The following is a 24,424-nucleotide window of genomic DNA, read 5'->3' as shown; positions in this document are numbered from 1 at the left end:
TTGCACTTAGCTCTTTGCTTAAAGGTAATACACATTTGGTGGATTCTTACACAGTTACACTCACATATGCACACATACTAGAGAAAGAAATGGAAACTCACACTGGTGTTCTTGCCAGGCAAATCCCATGGACAGAGGAGCCTGATGGGCTACAGTCAATAAGGCCGCAAAGAGTTGGACACGACTGCAGCAGCTCTGCACAGCACATACGCATGTACACTTAGTAAAATAAAGCTTTTATTTTCTTCATTGAAGATCAATACTTAAAATAGTAACATAAATAACCAAAAGATAAATTTAGTTGATTTCTAGAAGCTTTTATGTGAGTTTGCCTAAATTATTTCTTCCATTTTGCAGGAGGCATGAGGGTTCTTGTTGGCCTGTATTGCTTCAGTTCTATACAAATACAAAAGTATGATTCACCAAAAACACCTAACTCCTAAAATAATAGCCACCATTTAGAATAGGCTTTTATGTGAGACACTGTATTACATGATGTATAGGCAGCAACAAGTGGATAGCTCCTGCAAAATACTTTGAAAACCAGACTCACTGATTTATCAAAATAGGAAGTAGTTACATAAGAATGCATGTGAAGTGCATAGCTTAGTGTCTGACCCAGTGAGTGAGTGAAGTCGCTCAGTCGTGTCCGACTCTTTGAGACTCCATGGACTATAGTCTGCAAGGCTCCTCTGTCCGTGGAATTTTCCAGGCAAGAGTACTGGAGTGGGTTGCCATTTCCTTCTCCAGGGGATCTTCCCCACCCAGGAATCAAACCCAAGTTTCCCACATTGTGGGCAGATGCTTTACCATCTGAGCCACCAGAGAATGCATGTGAAGTGCATAGCTTAGTGTCTGATCCAGAGGAAATAGGAAAAAATGATAACTAATATGTACTCTAATGTAATACTTCCACCAAATGATACAAGTTTTTAGCTTCATTTCCCCCATTTTTAGTGTGGAAAAAATGCAAGAGAAAATTGGCCAAGATCAATGTATTAAGACAAAACTTTTATATTTTCAGTGTCCCCTAACTTCCTCCTTTTTCTCTTTTTAAATGCCCTGGAAACACCCAGTCATTATCCTATTTTTGGAGTTTTATTTTGGTGGCAGAATTTTAAGATTCTGTCCATTAAACACATACCCTATGTAATACCCTTCTCTCTTTTTTTTTAAATTTTTACAGTTTTTAAAAAACTTTATTTTTTTAAGTAACATTTTTATTTTATTATTATTATTATTTTTTTACTTTACAATATTGTATTGGTTTTGCCATACATCAACATGAATCTGCCACAGATGTACACGTGTTCCTGAAAGCTATGGTACATATACACAATGGAGTATTACTCAGCTATTAAAAAGAATACATTTGAATAAGTTCTAATGAGGTGGATAAAACTGGAGCCGATTATACAGAGTGAAGTAAGCCAGAAAGAAAAACACCAATACAGTATACTAACGCATGTATATGAAACATTTTTTATTTTTTATTGGAGTATAGCTGATTAACAATGTTGTGATAGTTTCAGGTAAACAGAGAAGGGACTCAGCCATACATGTACATGTATCCATTCTCCCCCAGACTCCTCTCCCATCCAGGCTGCCACATAACACTGAGCAGAGTTCCAGTGCTATTCAGAAGGTCCTTGTTGATTATCCATTTTAACTACAGCAGTGTCTACAGGCAACCATAAGTTCAGTCTCTAAATCTATGAATCTCCTTCTGTTTAAGTAAGTTTGTTTGTTTCATTTCTTTTTAGATTCCACATATAAGGGATGTCATATGATATTTCTCCTTTGTCTGACTTACTTCACTCAGTGTGACAATCTCTAGGTCCATGTATGTTACTGCAAATGACATTATTTCATTCTTTTTAATGGCTGAGTAGTATTCTATTGCATAAATGTACCACATCGTCTTTACCCATTCCTCTGTGGATGGACATTTAGGTTGTTTCTATGTCTTGGCTATTGTAAACAGTGCTGCAGTGAACATTGGGATGCATGTATCCTTTTGGATCATGTATTTCTCTGGATACATGCCCAGGAATGGTATTACAGAGTTGTATGATAACTCTAGTTTCAGGAACTTCCATATTGTTCTCCCTAGTGGCTGCACCAATTTACCTTCCCACCAATGTAGAGTGTAGGAGGGTTCACTTCTCTCTACACCCTCTCCAGTATTTATTGTTTGTGAAATTTCTGATAATAGCCATTCCGGCTGGTGGAGGTGTTATCTCATTATAGTTTTGATTTGCATTTATCTAATAATAATACCCTCCTTGAATGGGGTCAGAATCTGTGACTATGATGGGATGTCATTCTCATGATTACATTACCTATCCACCAATTTTTTTTTTTTTAAGTTATAAGGGAAATTATTCTGTGTGGACTTGACCCTTAGAAGAAGATGGGGCCTCAGAGAGATGTTTCTGCCGGTCTTGAGGGAACAGACTGCCAAGTTGCTAGGAGGGCAACTGGGCAGAGTTCCAGGAGAGGCTTCTGGATTGAACTGATTCCCTCACCAACAGCTAGCAAGAAAAGAGACCTCAGTCACAGGGCTACAAAGAAATGAACTCTGTCAACATGCCAATGGAACATGGAAGCAGATCTTTCCTTAGTCCTTGATATAAGGTTGCAGTTGGCTGACACCTTGATTTCAGCCTTACACACCCTGGGCAGAGGAATCGCAAAAACTGTAGGATGAATAATTGTGTTTTTAAGAAGCTGCTGCTGCTACTGCTAAGTCACTTCAGTCGTGTCTGACTCTGTGCGACCCCATAGACGGCAGCCCACCAGGCTCCCCCATCCCTGGGATCCTCCAGGCAAGAACACTGGAGTGGGTTGCCATCTTCTCCAACGCATGAAAGTGAAAAGAGAAAGTGAAGTCGCTCAGTCGTGTCTGACCCTCAGTGACCCCATGGACTGCAGCTTCCAGGCTCCTCTGTCCATGGGATTTTCCAGGCAAGAGTACTGGAGTGGGGTGCCAATGCCTTCTCCTTTTAAGAAGCTAAGTTGTAGTAATTTGATATGCATCTATAGGAAACTAATGTAAGATGAAACACACACCTTGGAGCATGGGATCTGGTTCCTGAGTGACTGCTAGAGTCAGATGACATAGCTCAGAAATGCAGGGCAGGTAAGTCCATGTGGGAAAGATCGACCAATAGGAATGAAAGAAAGAAGAGAAGCATCAATCCTCACTCTTTCCCATCACCCTCAGTGGACTATTCTAATTTCTCTCTTCTTTGTATCTCTTCCAAAGAAGTCCCGCCTGCCAAAGGAGTGCACCTCCTGCTTAGTTTGCTTTGTCTTTTTGCAGTTTGTTGTGAGTAGCAGCCAGCTTGGTAATGCGTCACACCACACTTGCCTCACTTCCTTCCCCTTCATCTGCATGCCCCAAATAAGATGTTCACACTGTAAGCCTTACCCCAGTTCTACTTTCTGGATTGAGTCAGTCACATAATAATTAAGTGACAGATTCAGAATTTGAGTGCAAGTCTGGCCATATAACTTGAGTTAATTTCAGGACAGCTGGTTTCATTTTGAGGAAATTAAATTTAAAAGTGAAAAATACGTAGCAGAGGCAATACACTATTTCTCTGCTAATAACCACTCAGAAGGACACGGGATGCGGGTCTCAGATTGTCTTGTTATTGAAAATAGAGTTAGTCTGTTAGAAGGAACAATTTCTGGCTCTTTCAGTATGTTCAATTTAACATACACATATTTGGGGACAAGGAACTGTAAAGCACAAGTGATACTAGATTCCTGTAATGTTCATTTGCTAGTACATCTTGGGGCAACAGTATGATCAAAGAGTCACTACTTGCTCTTTCCATAGTGAAGACAGATTTTTAGGCATACTGTTTTCTCCTAGTTTTTTAAATGTTTGTTAATACATTTCCTAAGGTGGGGATTTTGCCTTGGACTATTTCTGAGATGCTTTTTTCAAGAAACAGTGTTCAGTGAGCCTGGGGCAGAGTTTGAGGCAAATAAACAGAAATTGTTCCTAAGAGTGTTTTGAATACTGAGTTCTGTTGGTAAATGAAAACGTTCCTTTTAATGCATTGGCTGCAATAGAGCCTGTTAGGGTGGGTACCACACTTTGCTGCCTTAATGATAGGGCCCAGAGAATAGGTTTGCCCTAATTTCCAGTTTATTTTTCTCCTTATGAACTCATGGGTAACTTGATGACCATGACTGAGAGTTGAGGATGTCGCTTTTAAGTATTTGTCCTTAGGATTCAGTTGCAGATTCCCTAGAAATGCCTGTGCTGCCCTAGATCTTTGACAGTTTTACTGATAGTGTGGGTTATGTGGCAATCACGTTCATACCCCAGCATGCCCCAGTCACATGAGATTGAATGAGATGTGACGACAACCTTAATGAAGCTGGGCCAAACATTCTCTCTCAGGAATCTGGAAGTAGAGCTAGAGATCATCAGTGAGATGGGGCTGATCTCCTGACCAGATGACAAGTAAATCGAGGAGCTCCAGAGCAGCCATCTTCCCTCCATATGTGGACGGAGAACCTAAAGGCCAGTCTAGCTTTATTTTTTATGTAGATTATTCATTCTTCCCCATGTTAACAGAAATGTGGTATGAAGACAGCTCGCCAGCAGGGATGGTTTTTCATTTTTCCCTCTGGATCTACTCTTCACTTTTCTCCTCTCTGCTTTCTTTCCCAGAAGACTGAACATCATCTGGTTCTATGCGACTCCTTTGTCCCCTGGCCAACATGAGGAATCATTAGATCAACAAGCAGGAAGAGAGGCGGAAGTATTTATTTCCTTGCTTCCTCCCTCTCAGGCCACAGACTTGCAGTGGTTGCCTTTCAGTGACAAGTCACAGATCTCAGAGAGTGATCTTTCTCCTTCAGCTATAGCTACAGATCTTATTTTGTTGCTGTTGTTTAGTCACTGAGTCTTGTCTAACTCTTTTGTGACCCCATGGACTATAGCCTGTCAGCCTCTTTTATCCATGGGATTTCCCAGGCAAGAATACTGGACTGGGTTACCATTTCCTTCTCTAGGGTATCTTCCCAACCCAGGGATTGAACCCATATCTCCTGCATTGGCAGATGGGTTCTTTACTGCCAAGCCACCAGGGAAGCCTCATAGATCTCACTATATTGGAATAAATGCACCCCAAGCCTAGCAATCAGTTCAGTTCAGTTCAGTCGCTCAGTTGTGTCCGACTCTTTGTGACCCCATGAATCGCAGCACTCCAGGCCTCCCTGTCCATCACCAGCTCCCGGAGTTCACTCAGACTCATGTCCATCGAGACAGTGATGCCATCCAGCCATCTCATCCTCTGTCATTCCCTTTTCCTTCTGCTCCCAATCCCTCCCAGCATCAAAGTCTTTTCCAATGAGTCAACTCTTCACATGAGGTGCCCAAAGCACTGGAGTTTCAGCATTAGCATCATTCCTTCCAAAGAAATCCCAGGGCCGATCTTCTTCAGAATGGACTGGTTGGAGCTCCTTGCAGTCCAAGGGACTCTCAAGAGTCTTCTCCAACACCACAGTTCAAAAGCATCAATTCTTCGGCGCTCAGCCTTCTTCACAGTCCAACTCTCACATCCATACATGACTACTGGAAAAACCATAGCCTTGACTAGACGGACCTTAGTCAGCAATGTAATGTCTCTGCTTTTGAATATGCTATCTAGGTTGGTCATAACTTTCCTTCCAAGGAGTAAGCGTCTTTTAATTTCAGGGCTGCAGTCACCAACTGCAGTGATTTTGGAGCCCCCCAAAAATAAAGTCTGACACTGTTTCTGCTGTTTCCCCATCGATTTCCCATGAAGTGATGGGCCCAGATGTTTTCTGAATGTTGAGCTTTAAGCCAACTTTTTCCCTCTCCACTTTCACTTTCACCAAGAGGCTTTTTAGTTCCTCTTCACTTTCTGCTATAAGGGTGGTGTCATCTGCATATCTGAGGTTATTGATATTTCTCCCATCAATCTTAATTCCAGCTTGTGCTTTTTCCAGTCCAGCATTTCTCATTACCACCTCTGGGCCAAAAGGAGAAAGAGGAAGTAGCTTCATCTTGCTTGTTTTCTCTTAACTTTTCCCTCAACCCTTTGCAAGTGATCCAGTTATGCCTTTTGAGATTGCCTTTCATCTTCTGCTGGGATCATGACTGACTGATGAATGACCTGTGCTCCTAAAGAGGTTCTTACACCTTTTGGGTTCCTGACTGGGAAACCTATGATCTTACAATAATTTGTTTTGCTTTAAATGGGCCTTAAAACCAACTAGTCCTAACAAAGTATATGGATTACATATATACTTATATGTATTATACTTACTATATTCAGTTAAGTTCAGTCGCTCAGTCGTGTCTGACTCTTTGCGACCCCATGAATCGCAGCATGCCAGGCCTCCCTGTCCATCACCAACTCCTGGAGTTCACTCAGATTCACATCCGTTGAATCAGTGATGCCATCCAGCCATCTTCATCCTCTGTTGTCCCCTTCTCCTCCTGCCCTCAATCCCTCCCAGCATCAGAGTCTTTTCCAATGAGTCAACTCTTCGCATGAAGTGGCCAAAGTGTTGGAGTTTCAGCATTAGCATCATCCCTTCCAAAGAAATCCCAGGGCGGATCTCCTTCAGAATGGACTGGTTGGATCTCCTTGCAGTCCAAGGGACTCTCAAGAGTCTTCTCCAACACCACAGTTCAAAACGCATCAATTCTTCGGCACTCAGCTTTCTTCACAGTCCAGCTCTCACATCCATACATGACCACAGGAAAACCCATAGCCTTGACTAGACGGACCTTAGTCAGCAAAGTAATGTCTCTGCTTTTGAATATGCTGTCTAGGTTGGTCATAAATTTTCTTCCAAGGAGTAAGCGTCTTTTAATTTCAGGGCTGCAGTCACCATCTGCAGTGATTCTGGAGCCCCCCAAAATAAAGTCTGGCACTGTTTCCACTGTTTCCCCATCTATTTCCCATGAAGTGATGGGACCGGATGCCATGATCTTCGTTTTCTGAATGTTGAGCTTTAAGCCAACTTTTTCCCTCTCCTCTTTCACTTTCGTCAAGAGGCTTTTTAGTTATATTACATATACTTATATAATACATACATAGGCCTAAATGGTTTTTCAAAACAGAGTAAGAAATTCATTAATAAATCAAATAGGCTGTTTCTGTGTATATGTTAGTTACTTTGATATGTAGCATTTTTTTTTCTTTTTGGTTTTATTGAGATATAGTTAACATATAACAGTGTATTAGTTTTAGATGTATAGCTTGATTTCCTATGAATATATATTTTGAAATGATTACCACAATAGGTTTAGCTGATATCCATCACCTCGTATAGTTGGACATTCTATTTTCCTTGTGGTGAGAGCTTTTAAGACTTGGTGTTGCAACTTTCAAATATATATTATTATTAACGAGTCACCGTGCTGTATATTACATTCCCCAGGAATTATGTATCTGATAACTGGAAGTTTGTACCTTTGACTACCTTCACCCATTTCACCCACCCACAACCTCTGGCAACCACCAATTTCTTCCATGTATCTACGAATCTATTATTTTGTTTTTGATTCCACATATATCTGGGATCATATAGTATTTGTCTTTCTCTGTCTGACTTGTTTCACTAAATGTCTATTCAGTTTCTCTGCCCATTTTTATTAGATTATTTGACTTTTTGTTCTTGTTATATTGAATAAATTCTTTATATATGTTGGATATTAACCTCTTATCAGATAAATGATTTGCAAATATTTTCTCCTTTCTGTAGTTTGCCTTTTCATGTTGTTAATCATTTTCTTTTTCATCAGAAGCTTTTTAGTTTGATGTAGTCCCACTTGTTTGGTTTTGCTTGTGTTGCCTTAACTTTTTTGGTCAAATACGAAAAATCATTGTGAAGACTGATATTATGGAGCTCACCGCCTACGTTTTCTTGGAGTTTTATGTTTTCAAACTTTATATTCAAGTCTTTAATCCATTTTGAGTTATTTTTGTGTGTTGTAAAGATATGGGTCCAGTTTCATTCTCTTGCATGTGAGTGTCCAGTTTCCAAATCCTATTTGTTAAAGAGACTATCCTTTCTCCATTGTATATCCTTGGTTCTGTTGTTTTAGTGACACAGCTTTCAGCTTCTTACTGTTTAGTATGATGCTAGCCATGGGTTTGTCATATGTGACATTTATTATTTTGAAGTATGTTCCCCTACACCAAGTTTGAGATTTTTAATGAATGAGTGTCAAATTTTGTCAGATGCTATTATTTTTTTTTGCATCTGTTGAGGTGATCATATGATTTTTATCCTTCATTTTACAAATATGGTGTTTCACATCAATTTTGTATATGTTGAACTATCCCTGCATCCCTGCTTGATCATAGTGCATGATCCTTTAAAATATTTTAGAATTTGGTTTGCTAATATTTTGTTGAAGATTTTGGCATCTATGTTCATCAGGAATATTTGTCTATATATATGTATATATATATTTTTATTGTGTGGTCCTTCTCTGATTTTGGCATTCAGTTCAGTCTAGTAGATCAGTCGTGTTTGACTTTGCGACTCCAAGGACTGCAGCACATCAGGCTTCCCTGTCCATCACCAACTCCCAGAGCTTGCTCAAACTCATGTCCAGCAAGTCAGTGATGCCATCCAGCCATCTCATCCTCTGTCGTCTTCTCCTCCTCCTGCCTTCAGTATTTCCCAGCATCAGGGTCTTTACCAGTGAGTCAGTTCTTTGTATCCTGTGGCCAAAGTATTGGCGTTTCAGCTTCATCATCAGTCCTTCCAATGAATATTTGGGATAATTTCCTTTAGGATTGACTGGTTTGATCTCCTTGCTCACCGAGGGACTCTCAAGAGTCTTCTCCAACACCACAGTTCAAAAGCTTCAGTTCTTCAGTGCTCAGCTTTCTTTATGGTCTAACTCTCACATCCATACATGACTACTGGAAAAAACATAGCTTCGACTAGATGGACCTTTGTTTGGTGAAGTAAGGTCTCTGCTTTTTAATACGCTGTCTAGGTTGGTCATAGCTTTTCTTCCAAGGAGTAAGTGTCTTAGTTTCATAGCTGCAGTCACCATCTGCAGTGATTCTGGAACCCAAGAAAATAAAGTCTGTCATTGTTTCCATTGTTACGCCATCTATTTGCCATGAAGTGATGGGACGGATGCCATGATCTTAGTTGTTCGAAAGTTGAGTTTTAAGCCAATTTTTTCACTCTCCTCTTTCACTTTCATCAAGAGGCTCTTTAGTTCCTCTTTGCTTTCTGCCATAAGGGTGGTGTTATCTACATTTCTGAGGTTATTGATATTTCTCCCTGCAGTCTTGATTCCAGCTTGTGTTTCTTCCAGTCTGACATTTCACATGATGTACTCTGTATATAAGTTAAACAAGCAAGGTGACAATATACAGCATTGACATACTCTTTTCCTAATTTGGAACCAGTCTGTTGTTCCACATCTGGTTTTAACTGTTGCTTCTTGACCTGCATACAGGTTTCTTAGGAGGCAAGTAAGGTGGTCTATTAGGTCATGCTATCCTTGTAGAAAGAGTTTAGAGGTGTTCTGTTTATATTTTTGGAGAAGTTTGTAAAGGATTGGTTTTAATTCTTCTTATATGTCTTGTAGAATTCACTAGTGAAACCATTTGGTCCTCAACTTTTGTTGAATGGTTTTTAATTTGTGATTCAATCTGCTTACTCATTACTGGTATGTTCTGACTCACTTTCCTTTGACTCACTCTTGGTAGGTTGTATGTTTTTAGCAATTTATTAATTTCTTCTATGTTTTCCAGTTTGGCATATAACTGTTTATAGTAGGTTTTTATAATCCTTTGTGTTTGTATGGTATCAGGTACAATGTTTCCCGTTCTGTGATTTTGAGTCCTTTTCCTTTTTTCTTGGTGAGTGTAGCTAAAGGTTTGTTAATTTTATCATCTCAAAAAACAGCTCTTAGTTTCATTGATCTTTTCTATTTTCTTGTCATGCTCTTTCATTTCTGTTCTAATCTATATTTTCTTCCTTCTAACTTTGGGCTTAATTTGTTCCTTTTCTAGTTCCTTGAGGTGTAAGTTGTTTTTGACATCTATCACTAAGAACTTCCCTCTTAGAACTGTCTTGATGCATCCCCTCAGTTTTGTATGATGTAGTTTCATTTTATATCAAGATATTTTTTAACTTCTTTGACCCATTGGTTGTTCAGTAGCTTATTGTCTAATCTCCACATATTTGGGTTCCTTGTTATAATTTATTTCTAATTTCATACTTTGTGGATGGGAAAATGCTTGATATGATTTCATCCTTAAATTTATTAAGAACTTATTTTATGGCTTAACATATGATGCATCTTGAAAAATGTTCCATGTGTACTTGAGAAGAATGTGCACCTGATTTTGGATGGAGTATCCTGTAAAGGCCTGTCTACAGAATAATCTATAAAGGTCTGCTGCTGCTAAGTCGCTTCAGTCGTGTCCAACTCTGTGCGACCCCATAGATGGCAGCCCACCAGGCTCTGCCGCCCCTGGGATTCTCCAGGCAAGAACGCTGGAGTGGGTTGCCATTTCTTTCTCCAATGCATGAAAGTGAAAAGTGAAAGTGAAGTCACTCAGTTATGTGTGAAAGTGAAGTTGCTCAGTCGTGTCCGACTCTTTGTGACCCTTTGGACTGTAGCCCACCAGGCTCTTCCTTCCATGGGATTCTCCAGGCAAGAATACTGGAGTGGGTTGCCATTTCCATCTCCAGGGGTCTTCTTGACCCAGGGATCGAACCCAGGCCTCCTGCATTGCAGGCAGATGCTTTAACCTCTGAGCCACCTGGGAAGCCCCAGTCATGTTTACATCAAATATTTCCATATTAATTTTTGTCTAGATGATCTATCCACCGACAGTGGGATATTGAACTCCTATTCTATTATTGTTCTGTTTCTCCCTTTATGTCTCTTAACATCTGCTTCTTATATTTGGTTGCTCCTATGCCAACTAAGGTCCGTCTAGTCAAGGCTATGGTTTTTCCAGTAGTCATGTATGGGAGTGAGAGCTGGACTGTGAAGAAAGCTGAGCACTGAAGAATTGATGCTTTTGAACTGTGGTGTTGGAGAAGACTCTTGAGAGTTCCTTGGACTTCAAGGAGATCCAACCAGTCCATTCTGAAGGAGATCGGCCCTGGGATTTCTTTGGAAGGAATGATGCTAATGCTGAAACTCCAGTACTTTGGCCACCTCATGCGAAGAGTTGACTCATTGGAAAAGACTTTGATGCTGGGAGGGATTGGGGGCAGGAGGAAAAGGGAATGACAGAGGATGAAGATGGCTGGATGGCATCACTGACTCGATGGACATGAGTCTGAGTGAACTCCGGGAGCTGGTGATGGACAGGGAGGCCTGGCGTGCTGCAATTTATGGGGTCGCAAAGAGTTGGACACGACTGAGCGACTGAACTGAACTGAACTGATGTTGGGTGCATAAATATTTTTACAGATGTTATAGTCTTTTGGTTTGACCCTTTTATATTATATAATACCCTTCTTTGTTTCTTCTTTCAGTCTTTGTCTTAATGTCTATTTTGTCTAAGAAGTATAATGAGCCTTGCTTTCTTTTGGTTATCATTTGCATGAGATATCTTTTTCATCACTTCAATTTCAGTCTTTGTATGACCTTGAAGCAGAAATTAATCTTTTATAGGCAGCATATGGCTGCATCTTTTTTGTCCTTTGGGCTACTGTATTTTTTTGTTTGGACATTTAGTCAACTTATATTTAAAGTAATTAGTGATAGATATGGATGATTGACATTTTGTTAGTTGTTTTCTAGCTATTTTGCAGTTTCTTTGTTCCTTTCTTCTCTTGCTCTCTTCCTTGTGATTTGATGGTTTTCTGGTGTGCTTAGATTTATTTATCTTTTGTGTATCTACTATAGTTTTTTGGTTTGTGATTAATATGGGGCTTATGTATAACATTTTAGAACTGTATAACATTTTAGAGTAGTCTATTTTAAGCTGATAATAGCTTAAATTTAAACACATAATTAAGATTTGCAGTTTTACTCTCACCCCTCCTACATATTATGTTTTTTTCTTTTGCACACATTGTATTTTTGTCACAGTCTAAATCTTTTTACTTTGTGTATCCTGTAACAAATAACTATAGTTATAGTCATCTTTCTACTTTTGCCTTTTAAACGTTCACAGTAAATTTGTGATTACTTTCTACCATTACAATATTATTCTGAATTTAAATATATATTTTCACTAATAAGATTTATATTTTCATGTTTCCTCATACTAGTGATTGTCTTTTTGTTTAAACTTGAAGTCTTTTTAACTTTTTGTAAGGCTAGTCTAGTGGTTATGAACTCCTTCATCTTTTGCTGGTTTGGAAGATTCTTTATGTCTCCAATTTTGAAGGACAACTTTTGGCTAAGGTGTTTTTGATTGGCAGTTATATCTTTCAGCACTTTGAACATATTGTGCCACTTCCTTCTAGTCTGCAAAGTTTCTGCTGAAAAATCTACTGATTGTCTTGTTGGGGTTTCCTTATATGCAACAAATTGTTTTTAAGATTTTTTCCTTGTCTTTACTTTTGACAATTAATCATAAGTATTTGAAACTCACTGGACTTCCTGAATCTACTTGTCTATTTCTTTCCGACGGTTAGGAGAACCATTATTTATTCAAATAGCCTTTCTGCCCCTTTCTTTCTCTCTTGCTTGTGGGACCTCTGTAATGCAAGTATTTGTTTACTTGCAGATGTCCCATAATTTCCTGAATCTGTCTTCACTCTTTTTCATTCCATTTCATTTTGCTCTTAATTGAATGAATTGCACTGTCCTGTCTGTAAGTTCCTTCATCCTTGCTTTCACTTCTGTTCTCCTATTAAACCATTCTATGGAATTTTTCAGTTTATTGGAAGATAATTACTTTTACAAAGTTGTATTGGTTTCTGCCATACAACAACATATATATGCACACCCTGCTATATATATACTCTTTCTCTTGAGCTCCCTCCCCACTCCCATCCCTCCCCTTTAGGTCATCTCAGCACCATAGGCTGGGGTCCCTGTGTTATATAGCAGCTTCCCACTAATTATCTGTTTTACAGATGGTAGCACATATATGTCAGTGCTACTTTCTCAATTGATCCTACCTTCTCCTTCCCCTGCTATGTCTACAAGTCTGTTCTCTATGTTTGAGTCTCCATTCATCCCTGTAAATAGGTTCCTTAGTACTATTTTTCTGGATTCCAAATATGCGATATTTATTTTTCCTTTTCTGACTTCATTCTGTAAAATAGGTTCTAGGTTCATCCACTTCACTGCAACTGATTCAGATTAATTCCTTTTTATGGCTGAGTTATGTTCCATTGTCTATATGTACCACATCTTTATCAGCTTATCTGTTGATGGACATCTAGAATGCTTTTGTGTCCTGGTTATTGTAAATAGTGCTGCAGTGAACATCCGGGTACATGTGTCTTTTTGAATTGTGCTTTTCTCACTGTATATGCCCAGTGGTGGGATTGCTGGGTCAAATGGTAGTTTTATTCCTAGTTTTTTAAGGAAATCTCTATACTGTTCTCCATAGTGGCTGTATCAATTTACATTTCCATCAACAGTGCAGTAGGATTCCCTTTTCTCGACATCCACTCTTGAAGGAGTGGCTTTGAGTTGGAGATGAAGCTTTGCATTCACACTGGCCCTAGATCTTCGTTGTCTCTGCACTTTTGTGATTGTCCAAGCACGCTTTGTTCTTAATGGTTTCCCCGTAGCTAAAGATGTGCCAAGACTTTCAGTGTTCCCAAATGGAGGATCTCAATCAGCACCTAGATGCACCTAGATGCACGAAGCTGTACCCTCAGGCAGCAGTTTTAAAAAGTATTCAAATATACCATTTCCTGAGAAATACTGAGAGGGTGGTGACTGCTCCTTCTGTGATGAGCCCTGGGGAGACATCTAGCCAAGAACTGTCTCTGTTTGCCACAGCGCCACTGAACACATGAACACAAGCCCCACTGGCTACTGGAGCCAGGCTATTAAGTGATACGTCCTTTTGGTTCGGTTCAGTTCAGTTCAGTCGCTCAGTCGTGGCCGACTCTGCTACCCCATGAATCGCAGCATGCCAGGCCTCCCTGTCCGTTACCAGCTCCCGGAGTTCACTCAGACTCACATCCATTGAGTCAGTGATGCCATCCAGCCATCTCATCCTCTGTCGTCCCCTTCTCCTCCTGCCCCCAATCGCTCCCAGCATCAGTCTTTTCCAATGAGTCAGCAGCCACAAAATCAGGGTAACAGATATGTGTCTAGGCTCATTCACATGGACACTGGCGAAACAGGGAGAGCATGCAGATGGCATCTGCCAGCCTCCCTGGTCTCTGGAGGAGACTGCCGTTGCCCTCACACTCTTCTTAAATTAGAAGATTGGCTCTCCAACTACAGCTTTTAATATATTCAAATAGGCTACTTTCAGGGAAAAATGGGGTGTTTTAGTCTGCTTTCTCACTTCTGAGCCCTGGAAGGATAGCCACAGCGAGTCCTTATGAGCTTGTTGAAAACTTTCTTTGTTTCCTATATTCTTGTGGATCCTGTGGATGGAAGCCCTGTTGACTTTCAGAGATAGAGATTGTGGGGGCCTCCCAAATGGAAGTCTTAAAAGTTGGGGAGCTACATCTTAGATTCAAACCCTTTATTCCTCAGAGAGAATCTGGGAATTGTGTGTTTTCTTCCAGTGCTACAGTGCCACCCTGGGTAGGGGTTTATGGGGATAGTGTGTCTCAGACTCTCTTACCCATTTTGATGTGAATTTTTTTTTCTTGTCTGCCTGATGTGTAGGAGTTGCTCACCTGATTTCTGGTTTTCTTCCAGAGGAAATTGTTTAGGTGTAACTGTAGTTTTGGTCCATCCATGGAAGGAGGTGAATTCAAGACCTTCTATGTTGCCATCTTGAACTGGACTCCACATTTGTTTAAATTTGAATCAGATATAATCTTTGCTCAGAAATAGGTGTGGAGATACAAGAAAGGAGATGGTAAAGAACATGGACAGATGATTATAAAACAAGCAAGAACATGAGAAAAACCAGAGAGGTAAAGAAAATGCAACAGAGGTTCAAAGGACGAAAACAACTCTTTGGGGTTGGGGTGATATGGAGGAAGGTAGATGCATCTTCGTGGAAGCAGTAATGGATTAGCCCTTTTAGGAGAAGGAGTCATGCAGAATGAGCAGATGAGTATAGTCCAGTAGAAAAAAGGGTCAGCAAAAGCAGACAACTGAGATGAAACTGGGTATGGCAAGGAAACAAGACAGTCAGTTGGCAGGAGCAAAGAAAGAGCAAGTGGGATGATACTGCTGCTGCTGCTGCTAAGTCGCTTCAGTCGTGTCCGACTCTGTGCGACCCCATAGACGGCAGCCCACCAGGCTCCCCCGTCCCTGGGATTCTCCAGGCAAGAATACTGGAGTGGGTTGCCATTTCCTTCTCCAATGCGTGAAAGTGAAAAGTGAGAGTGAAGTCGCTTAGTTGTGTCTGACTCTTCGAGACCCCATGGACTGCAGCCCACCAGACTCCTCCATCCATGGGATTTTCTAGGCAAGAGTACTGGAGTGGGGTGCCATTGCCTTCTGGGGCCACATTAAAAGCCTGGGCAAATAACCTGCTGAAAATGTTTGCTTACTTGGCTAGCAAATGTATTTCTCTGTCTCGGCAATGGGGGAAATCAGAGAAGAGTTTTAAGTAGGGAAATGAGCTTGGTTTGAAGTGAGATATAGCTGCTTTGTCTGCTGGGCAATCCAGGTGGCTCCCGCAGGTAGACTAAGGATAAATGGCTCAGCAAAAAGGGTGATAATATCTCCAGCTGATACTGAAGATGGTATGCAGTCTCCTAGGTGATTAACCCTGAGGCCAGGATGTTCCTCATACCAGCAAGGCTATTTTCTATTACCATGGGAGCTTGAGGGCTTTTAATTCCCATTATTAGATAATTACTTGTATGCTTGTGTGTTCCAGTTCCCTCTCCCTCCACTGCTTTATAGAAAAATAAAACGAGGGAGGGCAGTGCTGTTCTTCTAGAGCCCAAGTCCTGGTGTGTCCAGCTATGACCAAGTACTCCTCCCTATAGGGTGGTAGACATTGGTATCAAATGCATTATTTTTACTAATTCTCTGAATTTCTGTGTCCACAAGTAACCTGTTTCATTTGTGTCTTTTGCCTCTGTTTCGGACTTGACAATTTTTGTGCTCTAGGAAAATTAATCCTAGAAAAATTTTCTAATCCTATAAAATCAATCCTAGTGGCCTATCTACTGCCACTTGATAAGAATAGAGGCAAGATAGGGAAACCAATTAGCCAATTATAAAGGTAGCTATGCAAGTGATATTGAAGTCCCAGTGAGAATCTTAAAGACACATACTCAGGTAGTAGCGACAGGATTTGGTTAGCTGAATGTGAGAATATAGATAGAAAATGTCAAGGTTTTGAACCTAGATTACTGGAGACTGATACTGTTGTTCAGAAAACTATGGAAGCTGATTTACAGAGGATGGACTGGGGAATAGTATGGATTTGGAAGGTTAGCTTTGAAATGTGTCCAAACCTGATGGAGAACCTAGTAGTAAATCTGGGCCAGTGTCTTAGAGGCAGCTGTAAATATGATCCAGCATGGAAGCCAGTGTTGGCGTTTCCTCAAATATGTCTGTAGTTCATGTTTTAAAGGAAGATTTGATTTTAGGATTTTAACAAAGAATCTGAAATATGGTTAGCGATATTAACTAACTGAAACAAATAATTGTAAAACAGAACAAAGTATTTCCCATGCATGGTCCCCAAAAAGTGAAGGTTGCAGGAATGAGTGCTTTTGGATTGTGCATTCTCTGTTCTTTACTTTGTCAAGGGGATGAAAAAGTAGCCACCTGATAGAAGTGCCCCCAGACTGGATTTTCATGTTGCATTCATCATGTACTTATTTCTCATTGTTTTTCCCATGACCTTCTCTTCTCTCTCAGACCTTCTGGCAAATGGGCCTCAGGAGAAATAAACTCATTAAAATGTGTGGGTTCATAATGAGATAATAATGCTGCTATCTCACTCTAAAGATACTTGCTATTGCTGACTATGGCATTCATTTAAAAATTTTCAAAGAACATTCTGGGTATTGTTTTGGCAAGATATAGCAGATTTCTTAACTAAGGTGCATATAGAGTATAAGTGACAAACAGTTCTAAATTGATTTTTTCTAGCAGGTATTTCAAGGATATTTCAGTATAATCAAGTTTATCTGGAGGTACTGAACACATCAGTGGAAGTCTCCTTATCTTTCAGTAGAATGCTCTTAGCTCTGTTTCTTTAAGCTTGTTTGAAATTGTTTTCTCATCTATGCAATGGAAGATCTGAATTTTATATTTTCCATGTCTTTTCCTGCTCTAAGTTTCTAGGGACAAGTCCAAAATCACACCAGATAGTTCTTTGCCCAGCATGAGGACAAATGAAGCCTGACAATAACAGAAACGTGACTGGTTTTGGCATCTGAGGGACTGGGTTTGAATGCTGCTTGTAGTACCAATTACTGGTTGTAAATAAGACAGTGGATCTTTTGGTTGAATTTCTACAGATGATAAAGTGAGTCTGAAGTGCCGTATATTTTAAAAGACTGTTTCAGGGACCTAAGTACAATAGATATGTAGTCAGTTCCCATTCTACTATACCAGAAAGCTTTTTTTAGGACAATTTTACAATGATTGTGTTGAAACTAACCTTTGAGTCACCACATTTTAGTTTTATAAGCAGAGTAGACCCTTAATGGTCCTTTAGAAATTAAATGTCAGTGGCACTGAGACCAAGTTCTAGCTTTATTTTTGCTTATGTCTCTAGTGATAGGTTTAGCTCATAGGTTTAGCTTCATAGTTTTAACATTTATATAATGGAAATAACATTCACTATGATGAAAACAAATAGAAAAACCCAAACTAAATCAAAACCAACAAAACAAGAAAAAACAAAACCCAAACAAGAAGCAAACATGAAGAACTCTTGGAGCTCTTAAATACCTTGAGGTTTTAGTGTAGAGTCTTTGTCAAAACCATAGCTATCGTACAGAACATTTTCTCTCATCCCAACCATTGATGGATTTTGCACAAATTCAAATCACACATGTATTTTCTTCCCATAGTTTCTCTATTAGATGGTGGCTTCCTTTGAGGGAGACAATGCTTTAGTCATATTTGTATTATCTGCCTTTAACACAGTGACTAGCACATAGCATCAGAACAGTAAGTGTTGACTGAATATAACTTTAATCCTTCTTTCTTTCTTCAAGACAGAAACTGAAGAGTGCCCATCTCAAAGGGCTTATTACCTTTTATTTACTCATGATTTTGATCGTACTCATAGATTTTATTTATCTATACTTTTTTCTTTAATTTTTATTGGAGTATAGTTGCTTTACAATGTTGCGTTAGTTTTGGCTATACAGCAAAGTGAATCAGCTATGCTGCTGCTGCTGCTGCTGCTAAGTCGCTTCAGTCATGTCTGACCCTGTGCGACCCCACCGACGGCAGCCCACCAGGCTCCCCTGTCCCTGGGATTCTCCAGGCAAGAAACTGGAGTGGGTCACCATTTAAATCCCCTCTTTTTGGACTTCCTTTTAGATCACAAGAGAGCACTGCATGAAGTTCCCTGAGCTATATAGTGGGTTTTCATTGGTTATCTATTTTATACATAGTATCAATAGTGTATATATGTCAACCCCATTCTCCCAGTTCATCCCCATCCCACGTTTTTCCCCTCCTTGGTGTCCATACATTTGTTCTCTACATCTGTGTCTTTATTTCTGTTTTGCAAATAAGATCATCGATACCATTTTTTTTCTAGATTCCACATATATACATTGAAATTGAAAGTCTCTCAGTCATGTCCAACTCTTTGCGACTCCATGGACTGTAGCCCACTAGGCTCCCAGGAGTGGGTAACCATTTCCTTCTCCAGGGGATCTTCCCAAGCCAGAGATTGAACCTGGCTCTCTTGCACTGAAGGCAGATTCTTTACTATCTGAGCCACCAAGACACGATATTTGTATCTTGGTATTTCTTTCTGACTTGTATTTTGTATCTCTTTCTGACTTACTTCATTCTGCATGACAGAGTCTAGATTCATGCACATTTCTAAAAATAACCGAATTTCATTCCTTTTTATGGCTGAGAATTATTCCATTGTGTATATGTACCACATCTGTATCCTTTCCTCTACTGATGGACATTTAGGTTGCTTCCATGTCCTGGCTATTGTAAATAGTTCTGCAATGAATACTGAGGTGTATGTCTTTTTGAATTATGGTTTTCTCTGAGTCTGTGCCCAGAAGTGGGTTTTCTGGGTCATATGGTAGTTTTATTTTTATTTTTTTAATGGAATATCCATATTGTTCACCACAGTGATTTATCAATTTACATTCCTACCAACAGTGCAAGAGGATTCCCTTTTTTCCACATCCTCTCCAGCACTGTTGTAGATTTTTTTTTAATGATGACCATTCCAAAGGGTCTGAGGTGATACCTCATTGTAGTTGTGATTTGCATTTCCTTAACAATTGGTGATATTGAACATCTTTTCAAGTGTTTATCTGATAGGTTTTATTTTAATAATATATTTTGAATATCTTAAATTACCTTGATTTTGTGTAAGCTGAGATAAGTAATTTAAAAAGCAAAATCTTATGTTCTCTATGAATAGACTGATTGATTTAAGTAAGTTTTTCAATGAATGGCAACTATTTCATTATACTTGGATGAGAGCAATAGGTAAGAGAAGACTATGGTTTTCCTCCTCGAAAGACTTTATGGCTAGGGGTTATGCTACACTTAAAATCGGTCTCTGGCATGTGGTTTCTTGTTGATATTATTAGGCCGCAGGCACCATCATGCAGGTTTGGTCAAGTCCCATCACTGTTCTGCTGGGCAGATTGACATTCTCCTTGAATAGGTTTGCTTGAAGTTGATCATTTTCAAGTAGATTGCACAGTTTTAAAATGGAATTCTACACTACATGTGTAAAATAGATAGCTAGTGGGAACCTGTTGTATAGCACAACGAGCTCAGTTTGGTGCTCTGTGATGACCTAGAGGGTTGGGATGTAGGGGTGATGAGAAGGAAGCTCAAGAAGGAGGGGATGTATGTATATACATAGGTGATTCACTTTGATGTACAGCAGAAATGAACACAACCCTGTAAAGCAATTATGCTCCAATTAAAAAAAGGAATTAAAGTGGGAGGTGAACAATGTTAAACTTAAATCATAAATGATCTATTTTTCCTCAAACTCCAAATGGTTTACATTTAAATGGAATCTCATAGTTACATAAATTAAAACAATACTTGCTAATAAAATAATGGAGGCAAATGCAAAATAAAACATATAGGTATGAGCTGAGAAGCCCTGTAACCTACACGCTTATAATTGCTGAATGGATACACATACAACATTCCCTTTTCTACACATTGGAATTTTAAGGACATTTCTTAATATGAGATCTTTACCTGGTCGAAAACATAGAAATTCAATTAGCAATTCAAGTTTGCTCTGAATCGACGTTGAGACATTAGGGTCGTAAAATGTCAAGTTTCAATCCCATAATAAAATGTGGTGTGTTCTGAAAAACAAAAACGCAACTGAGTTCTGACTTAAGGGTATGTTGTTCTTGGTCGTCTGGAAAACAGAGTAAGGCTAGGTGCTTATACTAGAGGTCCAACACTAGGAAGGTAAGGCTGAGGAAGAAAAGGACAAATGATGTAAAGACATGAAGCAGTGTGATATTATGTGCTATTAGTAGCCATCTTTATGCAATGAGCTGAAGGAACACTTGTTGTGTGTGTTCATTGGCAAAAGGGGAATGACCATTCTATCTCATGAATTGTATTAAATATGTTAATCTATAGTAGTATGTTTAGAATACTGTCCATAGTAAGAACTATTTAAATATTAGCTATCAGGTATTTTCTAAGAAATGTTCCTTGTTCCAGGGCTCATGATATATATAGTTCAGGTAAACTCATAAAACAAAACTAGCTTGGATTATATTCTATTTCTAAAATAAACTTCTTACTGAATCAGTAACTAGTAGAAATTTACTATGCTCGAGAAACAAAGAATATGGTAACGTCTTAGCCTGGGCCCTCTAGAAATCAGAGCCTACGGTAAGTTTTAGGGTGTTTCAACTCTGAAGTTCAAATCCAGGGCAGTGAGTGTGAGGGAATAAGGGAAAGGGAGTCAAGGAAAGATGAAGCCATTCAAGTGTTACCCTTCCCCATACTTTAGCATCCAACACCCTACACTATAGTACATAGCACAAAACTCAGCAGTTGTATTCACTCACCACACAGGGCTTTTCCGGGAAAGGGCCACACTTTAAAAGTTCACAGGGGAGAGGAGAGATCTTATATCTGTCTGCCTTCTCCTGCCTTTTGTTTCATGTTGTCCTCAAGGGGAACTAACTCTCCTGTATCACATCAATAGCTCTTTAGGAAATCAGATTCATGTCCTGCATTATGGCACTTTATTTAAATCCAGAAGTAGAGAGGCAACTCTGCATAGCTAGATGATGAGAGAAAAGGAAGGAAGCTTCTGGGTTCACAGATTGGATAGACGTGTACCTCCAATTTGGTATTCTTCCCTCAATATTAACTCCTGGGTGGATGTGTATATATCTGATATCTCCCTCTGGTTCAAATCACCCCCCTCCTTGCAAACAGCCCAGTGTCTTGATAGTGTCTGCTTGATTAAGACAATTACCCACTTTCTTCTACTCCTAGATCAGGTGTATCATTCAGTATAAGAATATAAACAAATCTCGTATCTGTTAAATCTCAATATCCCTAAGAATAGGAACCATGCATTATCTTCTCCAGATTTCTCAAAGCACTTTGCAATTAGATGGTCATGGATGAATAAATATTGTTCATAGTGGTTAACCCTTAGATCCTTCCTGCCACATCTCCTATTATTTCCTTTTCACCTCTTCCTTCAGAGACTGGTCCAGTTGTCACCTTAACCAAAAATGGCAAAAATTTCCTGAGAGATCTTATATGGGATATCCCCCACCAAATTTCCCATGGTATTTTACTTAAAAATATGAATTTATCCTTTGCTATTTTGCACTGCAATCTAGTTAAATGCATATTTTACAGACTTCATCTTTACTTTATTCAGTAAACTTTGAAAACCTGGGCCTAGGACCTAGTGTTACATACATGAGAAGACGTCACTGTCTTCAAGGAACTTATGATTTAGGAGAGAGGCATTCACAAAGCAGTATCTCCATCAGTTGTATTGTTGTCCTCAAGTTGTAATGTGAGCAGAAAGAAAAGAGAAGCTTTAGGGTAGTTTTCACAGAGGAAATCTTGTTAGAGTTTAAAAATGAGTGACAGATGAATGTATGTTTTAGGGCAAAATGAGGCTGGAGGCTCATGGAGGGTGGACAGTGGAGGGGGTTCTTGCATGTGCTTCAGGGGGACACTGGTGAAAGAGGAGAGTTGAGGCATAGGACATACAGGGAAGAGCTGGAGAGACCAGGCTGTGTAGGAGTGCATGATGGGCTATACAGGACAGATAATTATCCTCGGGGCAAAGGAGAATGACTGGAGCACTATATGTGGAAGGGACAATACAGCTTCCTGAGAGTCAGGGACTATATCTTGGACACATTTATTTATGACGCCTAGCAGAACTAATAGGTAACCCACACTCAGTACATTTTGGTTAAATGATGAAGTTCTCATAGCTATGAGAGACCATGTGAAAGGCACAGGTCTTAGAATTCACAGTAAGACAATAAATGTTTAGAATTTTTTGTTCCTGGGGTCAGACTTTGGAATTATGACCTTGTTATTTCATACAACTTTGTTCTTTAAAAACTGCTGCTGTATAATACTTTTTGTCAATTAGTTGGAATTGCATTTGGTTAATGGCATATGTAATTAGCCATCTTATCTTACTCGGAAGGGCAGCTAACAAGAGGTAAAATGAGCGGTATGCAGTGATTGTAAAACTCCTCAGCTACAGAAACGGAGGTTGAGACCCTTTCAGGGCTCAGAGGAAATGGAGCTGAAAGTAAAGGGAAAAAAAAAAAAAGAAGAAAGAAAGAAACTTATTGTGAATGGGAAGTATTCTGTAAAAGGGGAGAGAATTCAGGTCTGATTTTTGGGATTACGCTGCCATATATATTAAATTCCCAGGTGCTAGTTAACCTTTTCTACCACTGTCTCTGCATTTTTCCTTTTCCCAAGTACAAAAGGAGATAATTGCTTAATTTTGTAAACCTATTGTTTATCAAACTACAAAAAATCTGGTTACTTAATAAAATCTGGCAAAACTCAGCTGCATAAAATGAGTGTTACCAGAAGAGGTAACATTTGTTTTGTGCCTACTATGGACTAATATTTGAAGTTCTCCACATGTATTCTTATTTACTCCTCGTAACAACTCTATGCAAAACAAAATGGCATAACTGCTTGATTACACATTAGTAAGGAAATAATTATTCTCTACCCATGCTTATCTCTAGAGCTGTGCTGTCCAGGATAGGAGCCATTGACCACATGTGGTTATTTAAAGTAAAAAAATTTAGTTTCACAATAACACTATCCCATTCTAACTGCTTGATAGCCACACGTGACTAGCGGTTACCACATTGCATAGCACAGATACAGAATATTTCCATCACCAGAGAGATTTATGGGAAGTGGCATTCTAGGGGAACCTAACATATACTGTTATATGGCTCAGAACATTTAGATTTAGAAGAGAACTGAAAGGTCATCTGGTTTAATATCCTTATTTCTAGTTAAACTATTTGTCAGAGTTGCTAAGGGAGTTACTTAAGATCACACAGTTAGCCAGGACCTAAACCTAGATGTCTTTAACCATCACATGCACTGCTAGGTCCAGGTAGTACACAGCAAGAAGAAGGCAGTGAAGATGTGATGGCCGCAGCTTTGGCCATCAGTGCTTCTCTTAACAGTAATCTCAGAGAGGATATGACTATCAGAGGATTCAACTCTAAAGAGCATGGGTTAGTGTTCATTGCTGTCCTTTTTGACACCCAGGTGCTAATTCAGATGGAGCAACAGGATACCCTAATTATGGGACAGCCTGAGAGGTGGCAGATGCAGAATTGAACCCCCATTCCTTCCTTCAAGGGCCAGAGAGTTTTAAAGCTTTCAATGACCCCTGCTCTTTCTCCTGTTCAGCGTCTCAGAGAGATGGCTTGTGCCAAAGTCTGGGAATATGTTATAAAGTTTTCTGATTAGTATTTTCATTGTGACTTTCCTTCATTTAAAATATTTAAAATTTCAATTATTATGAACACCATAGTTAACATTATATAATGAATCATACATTTTTTACAAGTATTATTTACATATTCTATAGCTTTAACCTTTTTCATTTGTATCTGATATTATAAGCAT

Source organism: Ovis aries, chromosome 7 (assembly GCF_016772045.2).
Source record: "Ovis aries strain OAR_USU_Benz2616 breed Rambouillet chromosome 7, ARS-UI_Ramb_v3.0, whole genome shotgun sequence".
In the NCBI taxonomy this organism is placed as follows: domain Eukaryota; kingdom Metazoa; phylum Chordata; class Mammalia; order Artiodactyla; family Bovidae; genus Ovis; species Ovis aries.
Note: the sequence above shows the minus strand (reverse complement) of the source record.